Raw genomic sequence first — 27650 nt, 5'->3', positions numbered from 1 at the left:
GAAAGAAGCCTTTTCAAAGCGAACTTGAACGGATCTTGTTTTAATTTTAGCAACAAAGGCAATGTCTAGATACACGCATAAAATATAATTATAGACTGTATTTGTATCTTACAACAAAGTTTCCAGTAATATTGGTTTAATTGTTTATTTTATTATCTTAGATACTTTGTTAGAATAGGTACTTTGTTCGTTCTAATGCTATATGCTTCGGAATATCAGCCAACTCTTTATGTTTAAATACATCTTTAATCCCTAATGGGATGATGATAACCTGTCCTTATTTCATACTAGATTTCCGCCCGCGGCTTCGCCCGCGTTTGCAAAGGAAAACCCGCATAGTTCCCGTTCCCGTGGGATTTCCGGGATAAAAACTATCATATGTGTTAATCCAAGTTACCCTCTATATATGTGCTAAATTTCTTTGTAATCGGTTCAGTAGTTTTTACGTGAAAGAGTAACAAACATCCATACATCCATACAAACTTTCGCATTTATAATATTAGTTTCATATTAAAATTTCACGACAGATTCAATCAAAACCTTAACCATGTAAATGTGTTCAATTATTACGTTACGGTGAGGGTCCAGTGACCTCATCATAGTTGTCTGTATCTTGTACCAAACTGTCTCTGAACCTCAATAGCAATACTGACATTATCTGTGGCAATACTGTTCAGTCATTTGTATGGGTGTTCTACGTAGAAGCAATAAGCCTATGCCCGCTGTGCAGTATCAAAGGATTACGTAAGACGATTGTAGTCTTGATGTCGTTATATACGTGATTGGAAAAGTGGTTCCGTAGTAGCACTCATAAGCTGAAATGTTGGCAAGTTGTAAGATCTGGGTTAGTGTTAAAATAACAAACTGGGCCAACTGGAACGTGTACTTGAACTATTTATTTCCTGGCGTTGATGTTCATTGGTGACAAATTTTTAATTATTGCTCGTTGTGTCAGAATTTTTTGAGCGTATATCTTGTGAACATTTATCATATCAAAGTTAACGGCTTTAGGACTATAATAGTGAATAATTTCTCTGAAAAAATGTGGAAATGAATCCGTTTTGAATATTGTAATAAAGTAGATACTTAGATTTTGTTTGAAGCTGTTATATTTTACTTAAATATATTTTTTGAGTTAAGCTTTACACATTATTTTATTAATTTAATTTACCTACTCAGCGAGATAATTGAAACTTCTGATAAAAGACAAATACCTTTCCGTCCGACTTTCCGTCATCTTCTTTACTAATGAAATGAGATAATGATCTATTGCAATATATAGATATTGCTGGATTTTTATCTATACAATTGCTACGACTTAACTTCTAGGTACTATTGGGTATTTTGACTTTATGTCCTCGATAAAAGTGAGTTTATTTAAATGTGTGCAATTTCACGTCAATACAAATTATAATATAGAATTTAAAAGAAAGTAAATGCCTCAAGAAGCGATAGCTACTTATACATTGAACTGCAAAATGCTCTTTACATAATGATGACGTCGGCATTAACTCTTAAGATATTCACAGAGCTAGTTTATTATTCAGTATGGGATAAAGTTGTTTGATGTTTCAGTGGTTTGTAATGTTTACATTATAACAATAAAGTGCTGGGGGCTGTTGGAGTGCTCTTAATGTTCCCATAGTGCTTTCATATCTGCTTTAACTTTGTCACTAGTTTACTCAACGTAATTTCAAGTAATATCGTTTTACGCAGGAATGAACTTCCTCGTGTAAAAGACGACACTATTAATTATTATTAATATGACTGATTTTATACATCTGCAAGAATAGGAATTAGCTGTGGCTAATTGATAAAGGCTTCCAATGCCACTTTAATTAAATAGGTCAGGCGATCGGAAGAAAAATAAACTGATTTTTTAATATTTCGACATCAACCCAACTCCCGCTTGGAATACTAATTGGTAAAGGAAAACATCGTGGCGACCAAAATCCATATGTCACACACTGAAACAGATCTACGGAAAAAGGTCTATAATTATTACTAAATAATTCGCTTTTTTGCATAGCTTTTTTGCCGCTTGATAAGGCCGCCAAATGTAGGTACCTACTACATCTTTCTAGTTCCATATTTTCTTTTTATTTAATGCTTGTATTACAACAAAGTGTAATAAATAAATAAATAAATCTACTACATCCATCAACCCGTACCTACTACTAAACTATTGTAGTAGGTTTTGGCATAAACCTTTATATGGGGCACGTATCTTTAGATTCGGGACAATGATAGGACGATAACTATTATTACACATTACACTTGCAATAAATAAGTTCTTTACAGAGATTTTGTATTTAGATAATAAACTTTATATTTATAACGTAGTTACAAATAAAACATAGTCCTTGTACACTTACCTTCTAGGCTAACAAAATCCTAGGTAACTAGCTTATTTTAAATATGTAAAACATTTAGTACTTTAATCGCGTTTGAAACGCGATTCGTCAATAATAATTTCTAAGTGTTATTAATAGGTGGAACTCTGATTGAGATTGATTATAAGATATTTATAAGGTTTCAAGGCGACTGTAGGTATTAATTGTGTTTTTAATATTTTCCACACACCGATACTAAAAGACAAGAATAAATACCCCCGCGATGAATGCGAAAAACTATGGAATTTTTGCAGTTATAATGTTTTCACCAATATCTGCAATAAATAATCGGTACTTAATCATAAACATTTTATTTCATTTTTCTGGAAAATCTATATCTATATATATTTAATAAATCTGTAGAAGGGTCAATTCTGTACATTGAAAATATTGAAAAAATAAATACCAGGGGGTGTTACTGGATCGATACCAAACCCAAATATGTGTTTAAAAAATTTTTGTCTGTCTGTCTGTATGTTCAGGCATCACGTGAAAACTAACGGTTCGATTTCGATGAAACTTAGTATTATTATACCTTATTATCCTGGGCGTAAAATAAGATACTTTTTATCTTGAAAAAGTACGTAGAAAAAAATTAATCTTAATTTTTCAGTTTTATCCATAGACGTTATTCTGTAGAACCGCGAACACACGTTGCGTATTATTATAGGCCTAGCCGTATTTGGGTCCAATAGATATTTATAAGATATCATTTATGGATATCATTGTCAGAGTTACTCAAAATGGAGAAATAAACCATCCACGCGAAGACCGACATCCGCGCGGACGGAGTCGCGGGCGGAAGCTAGTATACAATAATTTGTGATGAATATGTGTGCGCCGCGTAAAAGAATTATTATTATTCACAAAATGTTTTGGTCAATAGATGAGACATGTACTACTATCGTCTATTATGAATATCTATTGTCTTGACAAAAATCTGATAAGTGACAATGTTAAACAGGTGCCTATTTAATTCTATAATAATGTTTGAAGTCAAACGCAATTGGATTAACTCTGCTCTTAATCAATTGTTAACAATCGGATTAATTTGAAAATGTTCAAACATAGCCTATTCGCTTGAAGTAGCTAATTCGTATCTAATAAATTTAAACTTTGGATTTGAGACGCTGAACTTAATTTAGCGAGTAAAGCGTAACTCGATTCCCAACTGGATTCGTTTGCTTCACTTGTGCCATCAATGGAAACGGTAATTTCCTCTCAAAACATAATTTATGGAAGCTGCTAGCACCTAAGTGCACAAGAAATTTTTAAGAACTGTGGAGTTATTTTTATACATTTGTAAGAGGTAATCTCGCATTTATTTTTCAGTAGATATTTCTTCTCCACCCTTCTGCTATCGACCTAGACTCAGTAAAGCGGTTTAGGTAAGTACATTTTTAGTACCTACTTATTACCTTATTTATAAATTTAAATTTTTAACCGTAAAACTTTATTTAACTTAGGTATATAATTCTAGAAGTATATTAACGGAAAACTGTATAGGTATCTCCGTATCTACAATTTATATATTTTAGGAGGACGATAGTTCATAATTGATCTATGTCAGAAAAATATCAATCCATACTAATATTATAAATGCGAAAGTAACTCTGTCTGTCTGTCTGTCTGTTACTCAATCACGCCTAAACTACTGAATCAATTTTCATGAAATTTGGTATGGAGATATTTTGATAGCCGAGAAAGGACATAGGCTACTTTTTATCCCGGGAAAATGAAGCAATCCCAGAAATCCCACGGGAACGGGAACTATGCGGGTTTTTCTTTGACTGCGCGGGCGAAGCCGCGGGCGGAGACCTAGTTATAGTTAAAACAAATCCTGACAAACTAATTAAGAAATATATAGAATAGTTCCACGTTTTGAGTATATAAAGGACCCAACTTCGATCCTAATTTAGCGGCCAATCTCAACGGATATCGCAAAAAATAGTTCCTTGAGCGTGATAAAAGGCAAGATCTTTTACGGCACGGATAGAAATTTGGAGCTTTTTTCACAAACGACCTTACGAAACGAAATCCCACGTTTCCGGCTGATTTATAGCATCGCGTTTTCGTGTTGCCTGTTAAAGAAATCCTATGATAAATGCGTATTTTATCCATATTAAATAAATTATACCAGAATTGTATAAAGTTTCTGAATAACAGAATGGTATATTAATTTGAATAAAATGTCAGACATGGTTTAATCAACACAATTAATTCCTAAAAATAATACTAAGCATTGAAAGAGCAATTAATAATTTTGGTCCTACACATGAGTCACGTCATGTACATGTAATGTTATTTTGACATCGACACTAGGTAACGTTTAATTATCCATAGCTTCTGAAATAAAATAGTTAAGAATACGAAATAAAGTTTAATAGATCGATAAAAATGTTTGTGATGATACTTTAAAGCCCGATTTTTCAATCGTTGGTTAAAACTTATTCGTCGAATAAAGTATTACACGATAATATTAAAATGTCACCTGTAAACTGTCAATTACAGGCAAGAAGAATACAGTTTTAAAATGGTAGTTTAATACGTTATTCGACGAATAAGTTTTAAACGACGATTGAAAAATCAGCCCCTAAAATAATAAATATATGTATAACGTTGATTAATTTGTGAACTTTTTATAAGTACAATAAGAAATATTATCTTGGTTATACTAGGAGAGATGTTCCGATTGCGGTTTAAAGGAAATTTCCGTTATGAATTAATAAGAAAATGTATAATAGAATAGTCCAAAAAGGGCTCTACACGGACAGACTGGGTGACTAGACACAAAATTCTTCAGTCACGTGACGTTGTCTGAAACTGAATCATTTGTTTAATGTTTATGCAAATTTTCATAATATTTTAGTCCACACAATTAGTACCTAACATACAAACTTAATGTTTTATTTTTATTTAAAATATCTGAACCATAATGGATTAATGTTGTCAGCTAGAGCTTTGCAATTCGATACAATGAAGTATAAGCTACACCTATTCTTAAATATTTAATCACTATGTCGTTGTTCAGGATACATCGCCCATTTTTGCAAGTGACTACTATCAAGCTAATTTTCCGTTTGTAGCTTTATTTTGATGAGACACCGAATAATTTCGTGTACGAAAGCCTCGATTGTGGTAGCTAACAGAGATAACAAGGATAAAAATTTTTGATTTGATGGTTCTCAAATATATTCATTACTAACTGAATTTTTTTTTGTTCAATCTCAAGATAATTACCTAAATTATTCGAAAAAATATTTGTCCTACAAAATCTATGGTTGGTTCAAAGAGTCTCCCTTTCCAAAGTGTATCGATAACGAGGTCAACATAAATGATTACTAACAAGCTGATTTTTTTGTTTTCACTTAGTTAATGTTTATATAATTCAACAGACATATTGTCCTACAAATTGCGTAATAAATATTTGAGAACCATCAAATCAAAAAATTTTATCCTTGTTATCTCTGTTAGCTACCACAATCGAGAGTTTCGTACACGAAATTATTCGGTGTCTCATCAAAATAAAGCTACAAACGGAAAATCAGCTTGATAGTAGTCACTTGCAAAAAATGGGCGATGTATCCTGAACTAAGCGATTAAGCAACACTTATTGATTTTGTTCAAAAAGATTTAAGACAGATCACAGAAAATGTATAAGAATACCGAATTTGTTACACTTTCGATCCAAAGGTCGGCGAAGTTGTTTAAAGATTCATCGTATCGATTGATTGTCAACTGTAATTGCTTCTGAATTTAGTCCGCTCTATTTGGATGCAGAATAGTTTTGTTTAATATTTAATTACATGCTTATATTGGCGAAAAAGTTACCGTATAAAATATTGTACGGTAAACTTTTTCTCTGAAATGTTATGTGAATTTTAAGAAGTATAAGGGATCATTAATCTATTTAGTGACTAAAATAAGTTATGAATGTGTTTTCTTTTCCACACTGAATGCCAAATGCCAATAATAATTATGTAGGTATATGAAATATGTATTAATTTTATAATACGGCCTATTATAGATAGGTACATTCAAATCAAACTTACTTATTGCTTGTAGCATTGACGGAAAACGATTTCCTTATTTTGGCCATAATGTGGTCACGTTTTGATACGATGGATGGTAGAGTAAACAAATGATCGCCTTCTGTTCAGAATCTGAAACTATTTCTTTTAAAGATCGCCATTGTGTCGCCATTGAGCAGTGAATTTCGTTAATCAATAAAAATTGCCTTCCCACTAGGTTTATAAATCTTCATACGTAGTAAAACAGTAACTTACGAGATTTTATAACTCACTAGCTGTGCCCCGCGGTTTCACCCGCGTGGTTCCGCTGCTGTTGGTCTTAGCGCGATGATATAATGTAGCCTTCCTCGATAAATGGGCTATCTAACACCGAAATAATTTTTCAAATCGGACCAGTAGTTCTTGAGATTAGAACGTCCAAACAAACAAACAAACAAATTCTTCAGCTTTATAATGTTAGTATAGATAAAAACCTGATGATTGTTTATACGTATAAGCTTATTAACGATCATCAGGTAATAAATAATATAATATCTAAACATCACAGGTTGTCAGACAAATTGTATCTTTGTCAAACTACTTATGTACTTTCCGTCAATAGGTTCTTAGTAAAGTCTTAAGAGGGCTTTTAGTCAGCATTTTCCAAGCTCAACTGCTGCACAAGAACACTTAGCTAATCAAAACTTTCCGCAACTCTTATGTAATGTTCTGAGTTAATTTTAATCTTGACCCTTTCGTTTTGTACTCGACACTCTTTTTATTTCCTATTGTTATTTCAAAAAGAAACTGGAGCGAAATAGCCTGATAAAATATTTACTTTCATAAAATAAAAACGAGTTGAAAAAGCTTTTTCAAATTTCAATCATTTCTTGAATGTTACTTACTTGCCTACGCTGCTACGAAATTCACCTATCGGCTGTTGGCACTGTTATTTACTAACAACTATATTCATATTATTGTAGTATAAATAAATATCGTACATGTTAAACGTACACGGAGCAATTTGGCGCCTTTATTATACACAATATTAACACATGAGTCACGTACATTCATAATAAGAACCAACAACGTGACTTAGAAATATCGTGTGAGATCGCAATTTTTAGGAAATATTGAAGCTCTTTGGTAGACTTCGCTGCGTTTTGTGATAAATATTTTTTTCACGACGTACAGCTTATTTTTACTGCATACATATTTTATTTTCTTTACTCTTTATTTAAAATCTATATCTCGTCGTTTGTTGGATCAATGGCAGGTTGTAACGCACGCGTAGATATCTAATTGTTATTTACGTTAATTGTACTAACATTCACCTATCATTTATTAGTTAATAAATATAATAGAAGCCAGCATGTATTCACTATAATTGTATTAAAACTATGGTCTTTATTTTGATAAGAATCTATGGCTAAAAATACAAAAAATAAATATTTTCCCAGAATAAATAGCTCAATTAGGAAGGGTCAGTGGATGTCATATTCGTGACATGAAATATTTTCTTGGAATGAATTTCAAATATTTACGGTAAGGTAAGTTATGCAAAATTCTGATCCCATTCCTGTCGCACTCCCTGAACATGAAGGTAATATTTTAAATATTTCTACATGTGTTTCATTCTATGTATATATATAAGTTTCTTGGAGGCAGTACTTTATGCCACAAAATTTTATTGTATTATACATTTTTTTGTTATCAAAACTTATGGAGTTTATATAACAGGGAAAAGACCAAATAAGTCGTCGTCTTAGCCGTAGGGTGTCCACAATATGTGTACGACAAAATAAGTAGAATTTATAAAACGTAGCGCTTGAATCTCAAACTAGGCCATTGTATAATGGGTTTAATTTCACAGGACTTAAACATGTAAATTATACCTGGAAATGTAATGCTTATTTATATGAAAGTTGAACGTGTATTTTATAGGCACAGTTAATTAAATCATCCCGTCTTACAAACAAGATGGGCCACAACACAGCCATTGTTCCATAATGTACTGTTTTGTTACTGTCCGGATCGCACTCAAATTGTTTCGGTGCGAGTTAAACGAGGCTTGGGATCTGTTATTTGAAAATGTTTGCTTGGGAAGCCTTTGGTAATGCAAAGGAAAAGTAAACACCGACTTCTTTTGTATAGAAAGTGTTTCGTTTCATTAATGTTTTATTTCGTAAAGCTATTACAAGCGGATCGTCAATTTTTTCTATTTAGGGAGGTTTCTGTTAGTTTTTGAATTTGATATATACCCTGACCCTTGAAAGATATTCAAAGGATACTGTATAATACTATGATATATAAAAGAGCTAGAGCCTAGTATAATAGGTCATTGGTATAATATCTAAGTTTTCATATCCCTACAGAAACCATCGTAACTAGCTACTTACAATTTTTCTCTATCTGTAGCTTTGATATACACAAAATACTCCGTGGTTAAGGAATATGTTGTAAATAGATTTTAATCAGAGGTTTGATTGATGGCTTTTAAAGATTTATTTGATACCACATTAATAGTGGGTATGAATTTATTATTAGAAATGTCTTTAAGATTTGATCCATATTTATCCGAAACAGCATTACTACTGACATAGTCAAAGCTTAATTTATTAAAGGGGCTTATGAAAAATTACTATGTGTCCACTCTTCTATTACACAATTACAATATGAGAGCAAGATAAATAGACAAGAGATTACCTTAAAACAAAAGATGCTTTATGGGATCAGTGGGAATCATTCAATATCTGTAAAAGCTTGCCTGATGCGATTGGATCGTGTTGTTGTATACGGAAAATACCTTCAAAGGAATAGGATTTATACTAGTTTTTGCCATTTGTATCCAGATTAGGGATTAATTGTGATGACTCTAGGAATTGGATTAAGGTCATAGTGATATTTTATAATATCAAATAGAAATAGGACACGATAAATAAATGATACACAGAAGCTCTCTTTATATTAACTACGGAAGATGTAATTCCATTACATAATTTGTTTGTTAAATATCGACAGTTCGCATTATGTAGGATTATGTATGTATGGCGTACGGTAGGTAAAATTATTAATTATATTATGACTTATGACTACATACTTTAAATACTTATATGTTTACTGAAAACTATTTTTATTTTTCAAGTTGCTGAGATTGCCTTTTTTTTTTTTTTTAATGTAAGAGCAGGTAACTGAGCAGGTGGATCACCTAATGAAGTGACACCACCGCCCATGAGCACTGACAAAGTTACCCTTGTGAGGCTGTTACCGGCTGTCGAAGATGGATGTAGGCTCTCTTTTTAAAGGTATTTAAGTCATACACGTGCGGGAATACAGAAGGGGGTAGACTGTTCCACAAGATGGTAGTGTGGGGTAAAAAGTGTCGCGAGAAGCGTACGGTACTCGTTCGCCAGCGGTCCAAATGGTGTGGATGGAAGTTTGCTTTGTGACGGGCGGAGCGGTGGTGAAATTCCGCTGCTGGTATGAACTCGAATAACTCCTCTGAACACTCCCCATGGTATATGCGATAAAAGACACACAGTGAAGCAATGTCTCGTCGCAAAGCAAGAGGGTTAAGCCGATCGCTAAGTCTTCGGTCGCCAATCATTCTAACTGCTCTACGTTGAACGCGATCAAGTGGAAGGAGTTGGTATAACGGGGCGCCGGCCCAGAGATGTGAGCAGTATTCCATGTGTGGCCGTATCTGAGCTTTATATAGTAACAGAAGATGGTCAGGCCTGAAACACTGCTTCGCTCTGTAAAGGACGCCCAGTTTTTTTGAAGCTAGAGAAGCTTTGCCTTCCAAATGATCGCGAAACTGAACATCGTCAGAAATATTGACGCCAAGAATCGCGATGCTAGACTTGACGCTGAGGGGAGTGTTCATAAAGAGGGGAGCCGATTCAAATGGCTTTTTTTTGGCCGTGAATGCACATAGTTGTGTCTTAGTGGGGTTAAACTCTACGAGGTTTTTACGACCCCACTTTGAAACTTCTTCCAAAAGAGTTTCAATCTTGGACACCAAAGTGTTTCTGCACTCATCGACATTTTCTCTCGAGAAGTTAGCATGGCCAGTGTAAGAGGCGTCACCAGTACTATCATCTGCATAACAATGAATGTTACTAATTTGTAACATGTCATTGATATGCAGAAGAAATAGTGTGGGTGAAAGAACACAGCCTTGAGGGACGCCAGCGTTTACAGGCATAAGCTCCGAGCACGATCCGTCGACTAAGACCCGAATATTTCGTGCTGCAAGAAAGCTGGCTATCCATGTGCGTAACTTCTCGGGGAGTCCATATGATGTTAGCTTCGATAGTAGAGCCCGGTGCCACACCCGATCAAAGGCTTTTGCGACATCAAGACTAACGGCTAATGCTTCCCCTTTACTCTCAATAGCCGCAGCCCATCGGTGAGTTAGAAAGACCAAGAGATCACCAGCCGAACGTCCATGGCGAAAACCATACTGATGGTCACTGATCAGCTGGTTCTCCTCTAGGTAGCCTAAGAGCTGACGGTTGATTATGCTTTCCATGGCTTTTGAGAGCAAATAGGTAATAGCAATGGGCTTGTAGTTAGAGGGGTCTGATTGATCGCCTTTCTTAGGGATCGGGTGCACGGCGGCGGTTTTCCACGAAGCTGGAGCAATGCCGACATCATAAGAGTGCTGAAACAAATGCGCAAAAACGGGAGCCAATTCTGGAGCGCACGTTCTCAAAACAATTGCAGGGATACCATCAGGGCCACTCGCTTTATGGGTGTCAAGAGAAAAAAGTACCTTACGCACTTCACGTTGAGTAAAGCGTACATCGGACATAAAGTACTGGCACCGCGAGATAGTAGGCGGTACCTTTCCCCTGTCGTCCAAGGTGGAATTGGACGCAAAGAGAGCGCCTAATAAATCGGCTTTCTCTTTGGGCGAGTGGGCTAAGGTATCATCTTCCCGGCGCAAGGGTGGGAACGTCGGCTGACAAAAGTTTCCTTGGATGGCTTTAGCGAGCGACCAGAAAGCTCGGCTACCGGATGGGAAACGTGTCAGTTTTTTGCCAATACCGCGTATAAACTCGGACTTTGCTATGCTCATTTTCCTTTTGTACTGCCTGCAGACAAAGTTATATTGTTTTTTAAGAGCACTGGCATTCGGATCCTGTTTTAAAAATGCATCTGCCCAGTTACGGAAACAATCTTGCTTCTGGCGAAATGCCTCTTTGCAAAGATGACCGTACCAGGGCTGAGACTTGCCGCCGATGGGTACTACAGAACTCGGTATGAAAAGTTCCATTCCCTGCAGAACCACATCCGCGACAGAGTCAGCATAAGCACTAGGATCGTGTGCAAAACAAACTTGCTTCCAGGGATAGGATGAAAAGAACTCCCGCATTCCATCCCAATCAGCCGCTCTGTAGTGCCAAACGCGCCGGCAGCCACCAGATCGGGGCCGCCTTGAGCGCAAGATTGGCACCACACTGCGAACTAGGTAATGGTCTGATGTGCCTAAAGGGGCATCAGTATTGACCTGATAGTTATTTGGATGGGAGGTGAGCAGGAGGTCTAACATGGAAGGGGTATGGTCCACAACATCAGGCAGTCTCGTGATCGAAGTCACCAGTTGTCTTAGACCATTAGCCAATGCAAAGTCGTAAACAGATCTCCCCGCATGGTCAGTAAGTCGTGACCCCAACCATTGAGTATGGTGGGCATTGAAATCGCCTAAGACGATAATTTCAGCAGAGGGGATCTGTTCGAGTGCTGCGTCGGCTGTGATTTGAAGGTGCTCCATAAGCCGATCGGTTTCAGCATCTCCACTGTGCGACCTGTACACGCACGCATAGACCCGTGGATGGTCATCGCAGTCTATACGAAGCCAGAGAGTTGACAGGTTGGAATTAACGAGGTTCTTGATGCGACGATAGCAAATATCCTCCTTTACAAAAACACACACACCAGCTTTAGGGATAAAAGTGTGCTCCAGTTTGTATCCTGGGTAGTGAAGGTGTGATGTGTCAGGTGGAGGGCAAATTTGAGTCTCCGTCAGAAATAATAAGTCTGGCTTTGCCGTCTCAAGGTGGTGGTGGACGGCATTGAGGTTGGAGCGTATGCCTCTCACGTTACGGAAGTCCACTGACAGCACTGGTGGTGGTTTGGATGACTTTTTGCGCCGTTTGCGCTTAGGTGTTTTTTTAAGCGGACTTTTGCCCTCCCCAGAGTACGTAGGGCAGCCTGAGTTTTGATTCTCAGGGAGGGATTCTCTAACACTAGTAAGGTTAGTACCCTCCTGGGGTAGTCTAAAATTTAAATACGCTGCCATATATTTTTATTTTAAGAGGAGGATGTGAGGAGAGGAAAGGATAATGGAATTGTAAAGGATTAACACGGGAAGTATAGGGATAGGATTGGGATAGGTAGGAGAGGGATACGGGCCTCCGGTGCCCCCACTCATCGTACGAAACACAGTGGCATTTTCATGCCACTATTTCACGCCGATCTTCTGTGGAGGTGTGGTACCTTCCCCGGTGCGAGCTGGCCCAATTCATGCCGAAGCGTGCTCGACTCCCACTGCCTTTAGAAATGAGAAAAATAATGTAGATTAAAATAAGAAATAAATTAGTATTCATAAGAAAAAAAGAGCAATAAAACCACAGTTGTTTATCTATAGCGAATTCAACGTTCTTTTGTCTTAAATGTTCTTTGTATATCTTAGTAAAACGGTTGTATTTAATGTTAGAATAAAACATAATAACTGCCATTGTTGCGGTTGAAGAAAACATTTTCTTTAAACAAACGTTTAAGTAAAGGAAAGGTAACCTTTATTTTAGCCTCACTTAATGATAATGAACCTTTAGATATTTAAAATTAATTATAGATAATAAAATTGTGTTTCAGGATATGTAAATAAATAGAAACCTAAAAGGATTCTGTTATAATGGGAGAGCTAAGGAAAGAGCATGTGGGTCATCTGATGCCAAGGTAACCTGATATTATATGAACACAGTAATGTGAGAATATCTTTGAGACAACGGTTTAACGGATTTTCCCGAATGGTAGGTATCATAGAATCTGTTTTCTCTTAGCATTTTATAACATTGTTATTTTTCAAAAATACATGTGTATTTTGTAGTTTACCAATCGTGAAAAATCTATATTTGTAGGTACATATAAGATAATACAACAAAGTTGAGATTACATAGCACAAATTATTGTTATTTGTAAACATACCTGTTTTGTGATTTACACAGCTTTCATACTTTTACTTTTTATGCGTACAAGAGTATGGTATGTGAGGTCGGCATTCGTTATTTATGCGCCATTAAGAAGCACTTACGTGCGTTACCCTTGTCGTAGTAAGAATATATTTTCTTAGCTAAACAAAAACTAAGCTTCCATGTACTAAATGTGCACTTTTCTCCACGATTTCAATAACAGCAACAAGAAATGTAATGGTGCGGAAATAATGGGCGTGGTCGCAGGCGAAGCGAATGGATACGAGGTCAGCAATGTTACGTTTAGACATTGTTTACTTTACTCACATATCGGCAAAACCACGCCGAAAAAAGCCATAAAGTAGTGTAAAGTAAGTAAATTACGTAAAAAATATTTATTCAAAAGGTTGTTAACACAGTAAAATGAGTAACTATACATTATTTGAACCAAGATGCGCACCTAGCCCACACTAGACTCGTGGCCTGTATTGTGAGCATCAGAGTAAATTGATGCACTGACTATTTGTTTATGTAATAAGACATTCCGTTGGCGCTTAACATTTAAACAGCTATTAATGATGCTTTTTTATAGTGACTACAAGCATAAAAGATTGCAAAAGCAGAACATAATTACCCAGTAGGTAAACTAAGTTTATTACGGCTATAATTTACATGCAATGTCCTCTTTGCTAATTACCCTTATGTTTTAGGAGAATAACACGCACCGAACAACATTCGGCTTTTACACCTTTTTTGGGGGAATACATAAACATAACACTAGGACCTATATCTATGAATAGTGTATTTTTGTTTATTATTCAATTAATATGCAAAGTGTTACTGATACTTAACTCATAACGTAATATGTGATGTAAACCTCGTAGAGCCACAATTCAGTTGAACATTAATTGAATAACAGTGTTAACGTTTCGCGCCTATTTCGCAGTGTAATTTTACAAATGAAATGTACCAGCACAAAGGGTTAGTTCAGGAAATGGGAATTTTATGACGTAAACTAATAGCTCTACGTCGGCCGTGACGTGAAACTCGTAGCATCACGGTCGGTTTCACTCGTATAGCAGTAGTAACTATGTAGTAGGTATTAATGTTTCATCTTGCTATCTCTAACTAGGTGAATAAATAAAAACAGATGTGACTGAGGGTCAGCTGAGAAGTGGGGAGTACTGTAGGTCTACTTAAAAGAGCTACGAAGGCCGTGTATCTCGTAGCGTCACAGTCAATTTACGTTGTAATTAAATAACAGTAGTAACGTGTCTATTTCAGGTTGTCATCGCACTAGAAATAATTAATCCTTTGAAACTTAGCTGTGAAAAGCGGCAGCTTGCAATGTAGCTTTAAATATAACTCACGTGATGCCATTACCACTCCGTGCACGTAAAATATGCTGGGTATAATTACTTTTCTAATTTAGTTTAGTTGTATAATTACGTGAATGTTGAAATTATACTTCAATTTTAAAACTGTATATAGGTAGTTAATACAATATTTGTAGACGTACATATGAATATCAAGGTATAATTTAAATGTTTTCAATCCCTTCAAATCATATAACACAAAGATTCAAAATTCACATCATTCATTCATATTTCTGTTTATGTGCGAGTTCTTAGTTAAAATATTACTTAATAAAAATAAACAATTGCTTTTACGATTACTACTATTTACGATTTAGAAGTACCTAATAACAAAATAGAGAATAATTTATATAATGTCCCCTGGCTACAATGGGCTGATTATTTTATTTAGTACCATTATTTAAGGCCACGTTCCCAACGAGTTTGCCCATTTGTATTCGACTTCTTCCTTCCTCTTGGGAGAGATTGTTCAAACAAAAATTTTATCCGATTCAATTTACCGGAATGAGTTTCAACAAGTTCCGTGTTCGCTTAATTGGCTCTTCTGAACTTGTAGATTCACACTTAAATTTTTCATCTTACTTAGAATTGGAGATAAACGTATTTATTTTATTTACTTATTTTTCAAATGTATGCTACAACCAGTTTTCAATAATGCGACGTTAATGTTTACAATGTATAAATGCTTTTGCAATTTATCATTGTCATGATCCTTTTATTTTCCTCTATTTTTATAATCATGACGATTGGGAATAAATAATTAATGATACAGCCGGTATCTATCAGAAAATAAAGGCAACCTCGTTTGTAAAAATATATAAATAACCTCGGTTTTATTACTTATAAACGCCACCAACATAAGGCCTACATTTACATCTGTTGTTTTCACACATCCCCGTATGAAACATGTTACGTAGGTATACCACGTCCTGCATAAACATTGGGGATTATTTTTGCGCGGGAACTTTATGAATAGGCAGGTGTGAAATATTTGAAATCGTAGCGGGTTATATAAATAAGGATTTAGGGTAAAAAATAAAACGTAAAATCAAAGTCTCTAAATTTTTCATGCATTGTATTCGACTTATTCCTTTCCTATTATAGCTGTCGGATAAAGTGCTAAACATTTTTTAATATTTAACAAACAAGGCACTAGATACATAATGTGTTTCACTCTCTGATATAATTTCACAGTCTACGGTGCAAATGGCATCGCTCGCTATTGACTAATGATCGACAGGCGAACTATAACACCCGACATTGCATAGCAGACATTCCCTCATTATGATTAGTGGCTATTTACGACGTAAGCCATCATTCATCCAGTTAATGCCTCAGTATCATCAGTATGTATCACATAGAACCATGTTGACCCACTGACACTCCATACACAGGCTTAATTATGCCAGAAATTTATAATTTGATGGCAGAGTAACTACTTATATCTTAAAGAAAGACTTATTATATTCAAGCTTCCAACAAATATAGGTATATTTATAAATTAATGAAACGGGATGTCGGAATGACTATTTCTAAATTTACATGAGTAATTAGAAAGGAAGGTTCTTAAGAAATATCTCTCTTTTTATCTGAATGCGGAATATTTTTAAATTTGCCTCAACGTGGCGCTTTTAAAGTTTAGTATTTTTCCATTTTTCTATAAGGTATTCCGTCAGTGTAGAAGCTAAAGTTATAACGTTTTTTAACGTTTACTAAAGTTACCAACAATTATTTTCTAGTAAGTATAATATACTTAGCCCCCGGAATCACAGACACAATAGAAAATCTATTGTGTCGTGGCCCGATCGGGCCGCTCGGTGGTCAATGGGTTTCTATGAAATATATCACCATATATTTATTTATGTCCGTTCCTATTACGAAGTTTCCCACCTTGTGTTGTAACGGAAATGTTTTCCTTTGCATTGGTAGTTAACCTTTGGCGCTGACAAAATCTAGTAGCATCCTTGATATTGATATACAGCGTAGTCAGTAGGGTATTAATAATAGGCAATGTTGTGAGTCTATTGTACTTATGACAAGCGTTAGGTGACGCGAACACCGTCGTCGTCTTCGGTCACGGGCAGAAGCCAACTTGGCAACATTGCGTGGCTAATTTTATCGATCTCATACATGCAATAGCTTTCTCACAATCTTTACAACGTATTGTTTATTGGTGTTTATAGTGCAATTTGCAGGAAATATTTGCAATTACATGTAAGCGGTATGGTAGATATTATGCAGCGGGGAATATTGTATTTGATAGCGTGTCGGAAAAGGGTTTAAGAGTAGAGCTCAGGCATGATTCAATAGGGCATCTTCACTGCATATAAATATCAAAAACGACATATGCACTAGTAAAGTATTATCTAATGATAATAAAATGTGTTACAGTGGAATGGCATAATTTTTGGAACAAACATTCAAGGCCGCATAGGGAGTTTACTAAATGACATTATTTATGATTAGTATTACTTTTATGTTCTTTTTTTGTATTTCAACTTACTATCCAGATCTTTTGGGTATTATTTTTATAAGTATTAACAATTATTTATAACTCTGTAATTAACGCGGCTGTGTATTCTATGTTAATAACTCTTACAAGCGACATCTACAATGGACGATGAAATAAGAGAATGCATTTAGACAATCGGCAAAATATCTTGAAGTAGGCTTCACGTACAATACGAATGTGAATTAATTATAGTTCGCCCGTCGCATGCCCCAGATAGTAAGCATATTCCGGAAAGCGGTATGGTAAGTCGATAAAGATCATTTGCATGGTGTCGTGCCAACTTCCTACATTTAACAAGTATAAATAATGACCTAAATCTTGTATAGATGGCAAATTATGATTTGTAAACTGAAACTATGATTAATAATGTTAAAATGTTCGACTCAAGGACTTTTGCATAAAGTACCGACCTAGGAAAGGGTTGATTTCTAAAGAAAATTACTCGACGTTATTGTATAGCAGAAGACAACTACCTACTTGTTAAGAATCTTCGCTCCGAGAATTCATAGAAGATAAAAGACATTCCTTAATTTAGATTTATAATTTATTGGTATAAAAGAGCGACATCATGTTTCATCTTCTTAAGAAAGCGCGATAAATTATATACCTGTTTATTTATTTCAGTTATATTATATTCGCATTTTATTTTTTTAGGTAGAGCTACTTATATTTATAAAGGAAAAAAAATACGTCATATACAGAAGAGCACGATTTGTTATTACATAAAATATATACGGGGGTTAGAATGTTATTACAACCTTTCAGCCAATAATTGTATCAACCTTCATTATGGATCACTTCACTTTCCGACAAAATGTCAACCAGAGTCAACAGAGTGGGCGAAGACATCTAATCTACTGGGGTGCACCAAAATATGGTAAACAAGTATTGTAAATTAAAATAACCTAATTGAAGTGTACATTTTCACTTCATTTAGGTTATTCTAACGTTTTCCGTAAGAATTAGATTACCGTAAGGAACTATGTATCAGCGCATTGTTACTTGTTGTTCTATCTCTACAACTCTAGAACTGTATACAATTGAAACGCTTAATGCTAGTATATAGTTATCTGTGCTATAAATAAACCATCAAATACAAATAAAATAAATTTGAACATTATTGGGACGAATACGAATCCGTTTCAAGCTTTGCTACTACATCTACTACCACTAGGTACAAAATTTGCGATTAGTCATTAATTGACAATATTATTCAAATCTATTTAATAAACAGTTAGTTGGGTCAATCCATCTGGGTAATCTAGTGGTCCTATATCTATCCCTGGCGTGTGTTCCCTCGGGTAATATTATTATGTTAATACTCGCTCTGTCGTTTAACACTATTTTCCACGCTGTTTGGCTTGATGGATGTGTTGTTTAAATTTAAAATTTAATATGCATTGGTTCAGATATTTGCATTTTATAATATTTTACTATGATTTATACTTGCCATTTTTATTGACTTCGTTTCCCGTTTGTAATCTTTAAGAGGCAGGCAATTATTTATATTCGTTGTTTTTCCTAAATTGTATAATTAGTTATACTAATATTATAAATGCGAAAGTAACTCTGTCTGTCTGTCTGTCTGTTACTCAATCACGCCAAAACTACTGAACCAATTTTCATGAAATTTGGTATGGATATATTTTAATACCCGAGAAAGGACATAGGCTACTTTTTACCCCGGGAAATAGGATAGGTTTTATCCAGGAAATTCCACGGGAACGGGAACTATTCGGGTTTTTCTTTGACTGCGTGGGCGAAGCTGCGGGTGGAAAGCTAGTATATATCTATATCTATTACCTAATATAGTTGTAATTAGTTAATAATATTTTACATAATATTAGTTCTGATTAAATTAAATTCTACTTAATACTACAATCTTTAAACAGTCGGGGATCTTAGAGCTAAACCTAAAGCAGATTCAGGTTACCTATATTATTTTTTCGTAAATTCACATCATCACATCAACAATAGTTTGATATATTTTTCAATTCGTTAGCATTATATAGGTTATCAGGCAATGGACTATGGGTTGGCTCGTGGCTACCTATTTATAGTTATATTTGACCTGAATCTTAGACAAGGGACTTCATAATTTACATTGTTTAGGCGGCTGGGTCAACTGAAGCTCGATTCGTAGAAGTAGTTTTAATTCTCTTTTTTAGTAATTTATTTTTGTCTTTATATCAAAATGATTTAATAGTATTGGTGTGGAACAAAAGTTACAACCGGCCTGAATTATAAAGCAAATGTTTACCGCGTTCAAAATAAAGCCGGATACTCTCGGATAACCGGCTAAATAAATAACATCCTTGGGATTCTGCAATCTATGGCAGTTTAATGAAAAAGGACGAGTTTCAGAATCAAACAATTAAAACAAAACAGTGCGAATTGAAATGGAAACTTTGACTTTACATACATTAATCATTATTTAATTAAATGAATTGTTTACGTGAGGGTAATATAAATAATAAAAAATATACTATAGAATATAGATATAGTCATTTCGATATTTGTCACTCAACATTCACCGACGTAGGTACTAAATTAAATTATTACATTTAATTTGATCATATTATATTCATTTAAATTAACAGTATGTACCTACTTGATGAATAAGTATCATTTTACAACATTTAACGTACCTAATGAAGGTACTCTACAACTCTACAGTTATTTTTATAAATTAGCAATTGATATAATCATAGTGATGAATGTATATTTTTATTTGTGTCAAATGCGTGTAATATTATTTAGGTGGATTCGAACAAGTAGTGACCGAATTTCGGCCAGGAGGGCGGTACCTACTTCTTCGAGGCTTTAACGAAAAGGTCAGAGGAACTCCTTACTTGATCGAATTAATAATGGGTTTATTTACAAGCAGTGAAAGAAAGGTAAGACTGTCTGAAAGATCGATCAGATGGAATACATTTGGACTTAAAGGTCAAGGTTATAAAAATATTTAGGAGGTTACTTACATCAATCTTTGAACAAATATTTGACTTAAAAAATTTGTTGGCTTGTTCATCTAATAAAGCAATACACGAAATACTAATTATCGTGCATTGTCATAAACAAGAAAGAATAACAAATAATCGTAAAGTTCGACCACAAAGCAATTTTGTATCAAATTCACGTTTGCACATTGAACGGAGCCAGGCTTATGAGCTTCTAAGCCTCCACGAACACAGCGTATCGACCGTTACGAAACAGAATTCGTAGTTTTTGTACATTTTGCGTCGAAATTTTTCAAAGATACATTTCTTGATACAATAAACCTATGTTTGTTCAATGTAGTTTAAATAACTTGTCGATTAAAATTTTGTACTTCCAATTAGGTAGTTAGTGCATAAGTCCAAATGCAGTTTGGTTTCACATCTTGCTAAACCCGTCTAACGCATTAGCCAAATAAATGAGATAAATTTTTGAAACCACCATTTTCAAAATAAATAAACAAAACAATGATAAAATTAAAAATTGTGAATGTTTATGAGGGTGACGATGGCAGTTCCCACCATACCCAAAATGAGGTAAATGCTAACATCGTTAACAAAAGTACCTACCCTCGAGTGGCTATAAAATTTTTGGTCGTTAGACTCGCCGGAAAAAAACATTGGGTGGAAACCAATATAGGCCGACCCATTTCGACAGGCAATTTTAATCTTTTTTCCCCAATCTCAACTGCAGATGAAAAATTTAAACTTAACCTCGGCGGAGATTGAAAAGTTAGTGCGGTATAAAAATGAAGGAATTAGTAATGAAGGTTAGTTCTCACGGATTATAAAATTCTCACTCTATATCTAGAATGATACTTATCAGATCAAAAACGGCGGAAATACCGTTTATTCCTCTCTTTATTACTCATTTTATTACTCATTTTATTTTTGCTCAGTTTCATGAAAAATCTATAACCATAAAATCTAAACTACTATCTAAAAATCATTTTAGATAGAGAAGTTTGTCAATACGTATCCTAATTCCTAATACTAATTATATTTTGTTTTTAACCCCAGTATTTTGGGTTCCTACTTCCTATGATACGCAGTCAAACAATTTGTTATTGTTACGTGACGAAATAGAGGAGAAGAATTTAGTAGATAAACCTACCTACAACACGCATAAAATGCAAGCTGGAATGCAAGCGAAGCCGCGGTCGCAATGTTAGTCCTGTAATTGTATTTGGCTCGCTACAGCTCCTTTGCTCATTTTCTGTTAACTTTAAATAATGACTATCATTAATTCCACTTCATTTGCCTACTCTCTCATCTCGATGTCTCGTTATATCTTATTCATAAGGTCTGGTGTAATTTGAATGGTACCAGCTCCATGGTGAATATTTTATGCAGTTACGAGTTTAGTCGAAATTTCAGTATTTAGCTTTCCAAAACATAAGCTAGTCCTAAGGGTCAAGTTCTCTTTTCATATTCATAGTCTTATATTTCCATTTCGTTCTTATTTTTTTGGAGCTAAGCTACTCATTAAACTTCGTCGTCAGAATGATTCTGACATTTTAATTAAAACTTTGATGCTTATGCATAACTTCTATCTGGTTTTCTTATATCAGTAGATAATATCTAATTTTGTTTAAGAACTTTTTACGATAGTAGGTATGTCATTCTATTCCACGAATTTATACGTTTTGAATGTTTAAAAAAATAAAGGAAATATTTAAATGAATTTCACATAACATTTTTAGAAGTTACGTATTATTAATTCAATGCACAAGTAGTTCCAGTTAACCTCTTCTATAATTTACAGACAATTCCTTTGAAGTTATTGGCGCGCACCTCGGGCTACGTAGAATGTAAGTATGATTATTGTAGCAAATAAAATTAGATATATATTCGTCTTTTAAATTATAAACGTCGGTAAACTACAAGGTATCGTTATGATTAATTTAATCTGACATCTTTTAAAAGCTTATAGTAAGAAAATACTACAAAATTATTGTTGACACCTACGTACCTAATTGTGTCTAAGTACCCCGGTTTTATCATCTAAAATGACAATATGGCGTGAAAACTTGACATGTAAGTATATATTATAATTTAGGATGAACGTGCCTAAGTTTAAACAAAACAAACACACCATTCGCCTAAATATAGACACGAGTATTATTTTTAGCTTCTTCAAAGAATGAGCGTGCTAACAAGACAATTAATGCAAACATTGTATAAAGCCACTGTTTGATGAGTATTCGGGATAGAATCGTGAACGTACATTTACAACGTACTTACAGTACTTACAGTGACAAAAATTTGTTATTTTTCAATAATTATTATGTATGAACTATCTATTTATTCTTTCGTAGTTTGATTCTGTTGCGATCACGGTGCATTTACATCAAACGAACTGCTGTAGAGCTAGAGTTAGAGCAAGAGCGTTCTTTCGTGATCTTTTAGTGTAAACAAAAATATAATCTTTATTGTTATCATGCGATTCTGCTAATGGAGCTAAAAACTACAAGTAAAATAAAGAATGTAATTAATGTTTTATATTGGAATTATTAAGAAGTAATAATTTGATAGATTCTAAAGGCAGCTTCAATCGTTTATCAAACACACTATAGACTCACATCATTACAAATTATTCTAAAATGTCAGAAAACCTTTTGAAACGTTAGGATAGCTAGATTTAAGTATATGATCTACATCGATTTGCACGTAACCGTTTCAAAGGAGAGCAATCACGCACAAAAGCCAGTACAACTGTCCCGATTTTTCCGATTCCCAGTGGAAAGGAGAAAGTCTGAGTCAAGCGAGAAAAATAAGGCTAATCATCTATTTAACTGTAGAGACTATCGATTAATGAAGCAATTTGTTTGACCCTTTCAATGGTTACCCTATTATTTAGTAATCTTGCAATGTAGAGTTGGTTGTTAGAGTCATTTGAAACATTTATCATTTAATCATATAGACCTTTCAATCGTTTGAGTAGAAAGTGACTTCGTGGAACTTTAAATCAATACCAATACAAAATTCGTCGTTACAAAGTTTTATAAATACTCATTTGAATAATACATTCGCTACCGTTTCATCTATACGCTATTAATGCTTCATTTTATTGCCTGCATGAAATCAATTCTGATCGTTGTCTACCTTAGGCACTATTGAACGTATGGCACATATTTTAACGTCCAATAACGTGTTCAAATATTGAAGACTTATTGTGTTATTGCTTAAAAATATTACAGACTATTTTCGTCGAAATTGTTTGATACATATTTCAATGTTTAGATACTCAACATTGTCGCCATGAAAGTAAATATTGAATGGTCTCCTAAATGATGGTTTGTTTACCGCTTAATTACCAAATTGCTACTAGGCCGAGGAATGCTAATTGATTGTAATGAATAATTGTCAGCAAGTATTCGCTAGTACGTATGACGTTTGCTCAGGCCGAATCCAATAATAGACATTATTACGCTGCATCTTTATTTTTAAATGTGTAATGAACGTGACTAAATCAATGTAAAAATATACAATTTCAGAAATACGAACTGAAATAGCCTGGTAATCCAAAATGTCAAACATATTTACATACATACCTACCTAATGAGTCCGTCGCATTTGACATTTCATAAAGATTGCGATTATCAATGCATTTAATTTACCTTTTTTTTTGCTGATTTATAATCCAATATAATAATTGGGTCAATTTTATATTTTGATAGTTATGTGACGTTTAATTTATAGGTAGTTAATTATAAAGAACGGGCTGGTAGATCGTACGTTGTTTAAAAATAACTAAACAATAGAGCATTACCTTTAACCGTTGGACAAAGACATAGATATGATATGTGTATTGTGTTTCACAAGAAAGCAAGTAGGTGGTTATATTGTTTTTTTTTTCTGATTTTTTTCTTTAAAATTTTGTGAATACAAAAGCTCAGCTATTTGCCAATATAGGTATCAAAGAAGTAAAGCAAAGGTATACAATAAAAACACACAACTCAATTTGGTTATTTAAATAAAATGCACTCAGTTTAATTTTTACTTTATTTTATTCTACGCTAACAATGGGCAAAAATACAGACGTAATAAAATAACATGAAAACATGGCGGACCAATATGCGTGAAATGTCATTCCAACGTGGAATATTAACATAAAGTAATTTGTACCATGTTAATAATTGCACATATTCGGTATGTACATGAACGTGGATTTTGTAATTTTCTATCATTCTTAGAAAATTTAAACTTTACATACAAAACAAAAACAAGAGATACTGAATATGGGCCAATAACTGATAATATCAACGAACTATAGAAGCTTCTATAACCACATCGAGCAGCTTTTTGGTAGGAGAAAATTTTACGGGTTTTTTGTTGGTTTTTTAGACATGTTAATGTTAAATGTTAGGAAAATTAAAATTTTCCTGCTAAAATTCTGTTAACTTCGTGCTTTCACTTCCATCGGAAGTACCTATAGCTTTTTGTGAAATTATGTCACTTCTAAGGTAACGATCGAATTTACTCTGCTAGTACGATGAGGCGATAAATAAATGACACAGTATGCGTACTTTTTCCACGAAAGCAACGTTATTTTCCGAGTATCTCTCTACGGTAAAATAAACATTAAACATTCCATCGTACCTGCATATTAATACAATGTGTGGTTGAAATAATATTATTGGTCCTAGTAACGTTGTTTTTTTTACTTTCTTTGAGTGTTCTCAATTATTTTTTTAATCTCATAATCCCTCTTTTATCTGGGGCAAGAGTCTTTTTAGGTTCGTTTTAGAGATTACATTTACTATCAGAATTCTCGGGGAAATAAAGCTTCCTGATTATTAATGTAATGAGTAGAGTTATGTATGTTTACAATAAATATTTATACTTTTAATTAAATAGGTTTATTTATACAATCATGAAATAAATGAAGCAAAAGAGAATTTTTTAATATACAGACTAAGCTTAAAACGTTTAAATTACAAATTTTAATCCCGTAGTTTCAGCTGTGTAGATCTAATAAAAATATGATTTTCCAAAATGAACAAGACAGCAAAATTTAAAAGCTGTAACGAGAGACCTACATATATTCGGGAGCTTTAATTTTCTATCCGATATTGGAGCGTGCTTTGGCTGAAATTGGATGACCTTTATAAGAACCCAGAATAATAAGTTCATAGTCTACACAAAAAAGGGAAAAATTTACTACAGATATGGTTATAATAAGATTGATCTGATTATGCGAATTAAGTATGCGACCATAGTTTCACGAATCCACACTTTTTAAGAAAGCTGTATTTTAAGAGATTTCAATTTTTTAATTTGTAAGTAGTTATAAAAAAGTGAATTGGTTGCATTGGTTACAATTTAGATGGTTATTTTATGAATTTTTGCAAAAAAAAGACCTCATATAGGTATTCCTTATATTATGGATAAGAAATAATTTGTATTTCATCTGGATAATATGTAGATTGTAGATTTACTTTATCTATTGTTTATAGATGAAGTTATTAGTCCTCGTGTGAAATACATTGTAGCTACATTTCAGCAACAATACATTTTCTAGGATTTGACAATAAATCTATGAATCGGCCGTCTATTTTCCCAACTACGACTACTTGTAAAAGCTGTACAGGGTACTAAATCTAATAAATATTCGGGTTTTGGCACATTTAATGCTTTATTCATTTCAATTTATAGAGCACCCAAATTATGTAAACACTTACTTTCTAAGGTCCTACAGAAGCAGAAGTTTAGTGAAATTCAGATAATAGGTAATGTTTTTAAACGGCGGATATAGTTATTCAAAAAGTCTCTGTCTGTCAAAAAGTTTTATGAGCGAATAGCATAAGTAGGTACTATTTTGTCCTTTTAAGATTATATCGACACAGACAGACCTGTTTGTGACCTAATTCTCTGAGGATATTTGACGTCATACTTTGGCCTAAGCCCAATTTTTCTACAAAACACAATTTATGTCAATAGACAAGTAATAATACGTAATAAAACTTTGATGCTCAGACAAAATATTGTAATTCGGATAACTGGCAAGTCTCATTAAAAAACGGCCGTTTTGCAGGGAATTTTTCGAGCACTCTATCACAGTAATTTATACTATCGTAAATTAGGATATTACTAAACATTCGAAAAAGAGGCAAAGTAGATCTTTCATAAAAAATTGAAATAAAAAATAAAAAATGCTAATTTACATGAACTCATAAGTAACAACTACAAACAATTAAAAATAGCGTTAAATAAATTAACAAAAAGCCACTTACTACAACTATGAATAGGTACAATAAGCAAAACATAATTTAAATAACAGTTTATTTAAAACTTAGAAGACGTTAAAAGTTTACCTTTGCCGCTCCCACCGCAGTATCGATTCCTTCGTACCACCAGTGCGGTCCCACCGGACGCCGCTGCCACCACTCGCTTACAAGCAAAAAGAAACAAAACCAAATAGCACGCACACTCAAAACGTTAGCACTATTAAAATATACGCGACCGGCGAAATACACATCGGTACACTTTACACAGTATTCAATTGATTAAAAGCTAAATAATTTCAATAACAAAAAATAATTCGAAACCCAAAATATTAAATTGCGTATTATATTCGATTCAAACGAAGGTTTCGCGTCGCGAAAAACTTTTTTGTCCTTTTAAGCTTCAGCGATCCGTTAGCACACGCGGAACGAAAGTTTTCAGTAAGGTTTGAAGGCGAGTGTGCTTTGTTACGCAATTCACTGCGTCGTGAGTCCGCCAGGGGGCAGCGCTCTGCCGAGTGGCGCAGTGACGGGCATGCGCACTCACATCCCGATACACTTCTTTTGTTCGTCTCCTTATTATAAAACAAGACAATATTTTATTATAATCATAACATTGAAGTTTCTTTTAGTACGCCGTGATTAATGTCATTTCTTCTATGATGTTATTTTCATCATACTGAGTTTTTCGTTAGGTACATCAGTCGATCATTGATTTCTTTACCATTTTTAATATATTCAGTTTACGTAACATGTACTTAGGTTTATATTTTTTATAGAGATAGAAATAATTGAGATCCAGTTATGGATATTGCTTGAAATTTAAATAGTAATAAGACGTCTGCTTACTATCAGGCGGGTGGTGGAAAGTCAATAGTAGAGCATTGTAGAGGTTAGATCGCTAAGACGTCGCGTGAACTACAATAATGGCAAAATA

The 27650-nt window shown here is 34.1% G+C and overlaps 1 protein-coding gene across 30 annotated transcripts in view; it reads right to left on the bottom strand.

The window, feature by feature from the left end:
• The window catches only part of LOC123693035 (glutamate-gated chloride channel), a 44262-nt gene extending 17070 nt beyond the window's left edge, over positions 1-27192 (bottom strand). For all 30 annotated transcript variants that reach the window (XM_045637906.1, XM_045637907.1, XM_045637909.1 and 27 more), the window contains exon 1: positions 26804-27192. The gene's annotated coding sequence lies outside the window, so the exon portion shown is untranslated. The remainder of the gene's footprint in view (positions 1-26803) is intronic.
• Positions 27193-27650: the final 458 nt, after the last annotated feature.

This window comes from Colias croceus, chromosome 7 (genome assembly GCF_905220415.1).
Source record: "Colias croceus chromosome 7, ilColCroc2.1".
Taxonomy (NCBI): domain Eukaryota; kingdom Metazoa; phylum Arthropoda; class Insecta; order Lepidoptera; family Pieridae; genus Colias; species Colias croceus.
The sequence above is the reverse complement of the archived record's forward strand: the minus strand, read 5'-3'. Positions and strand labels throughout refer to the sequence as shown.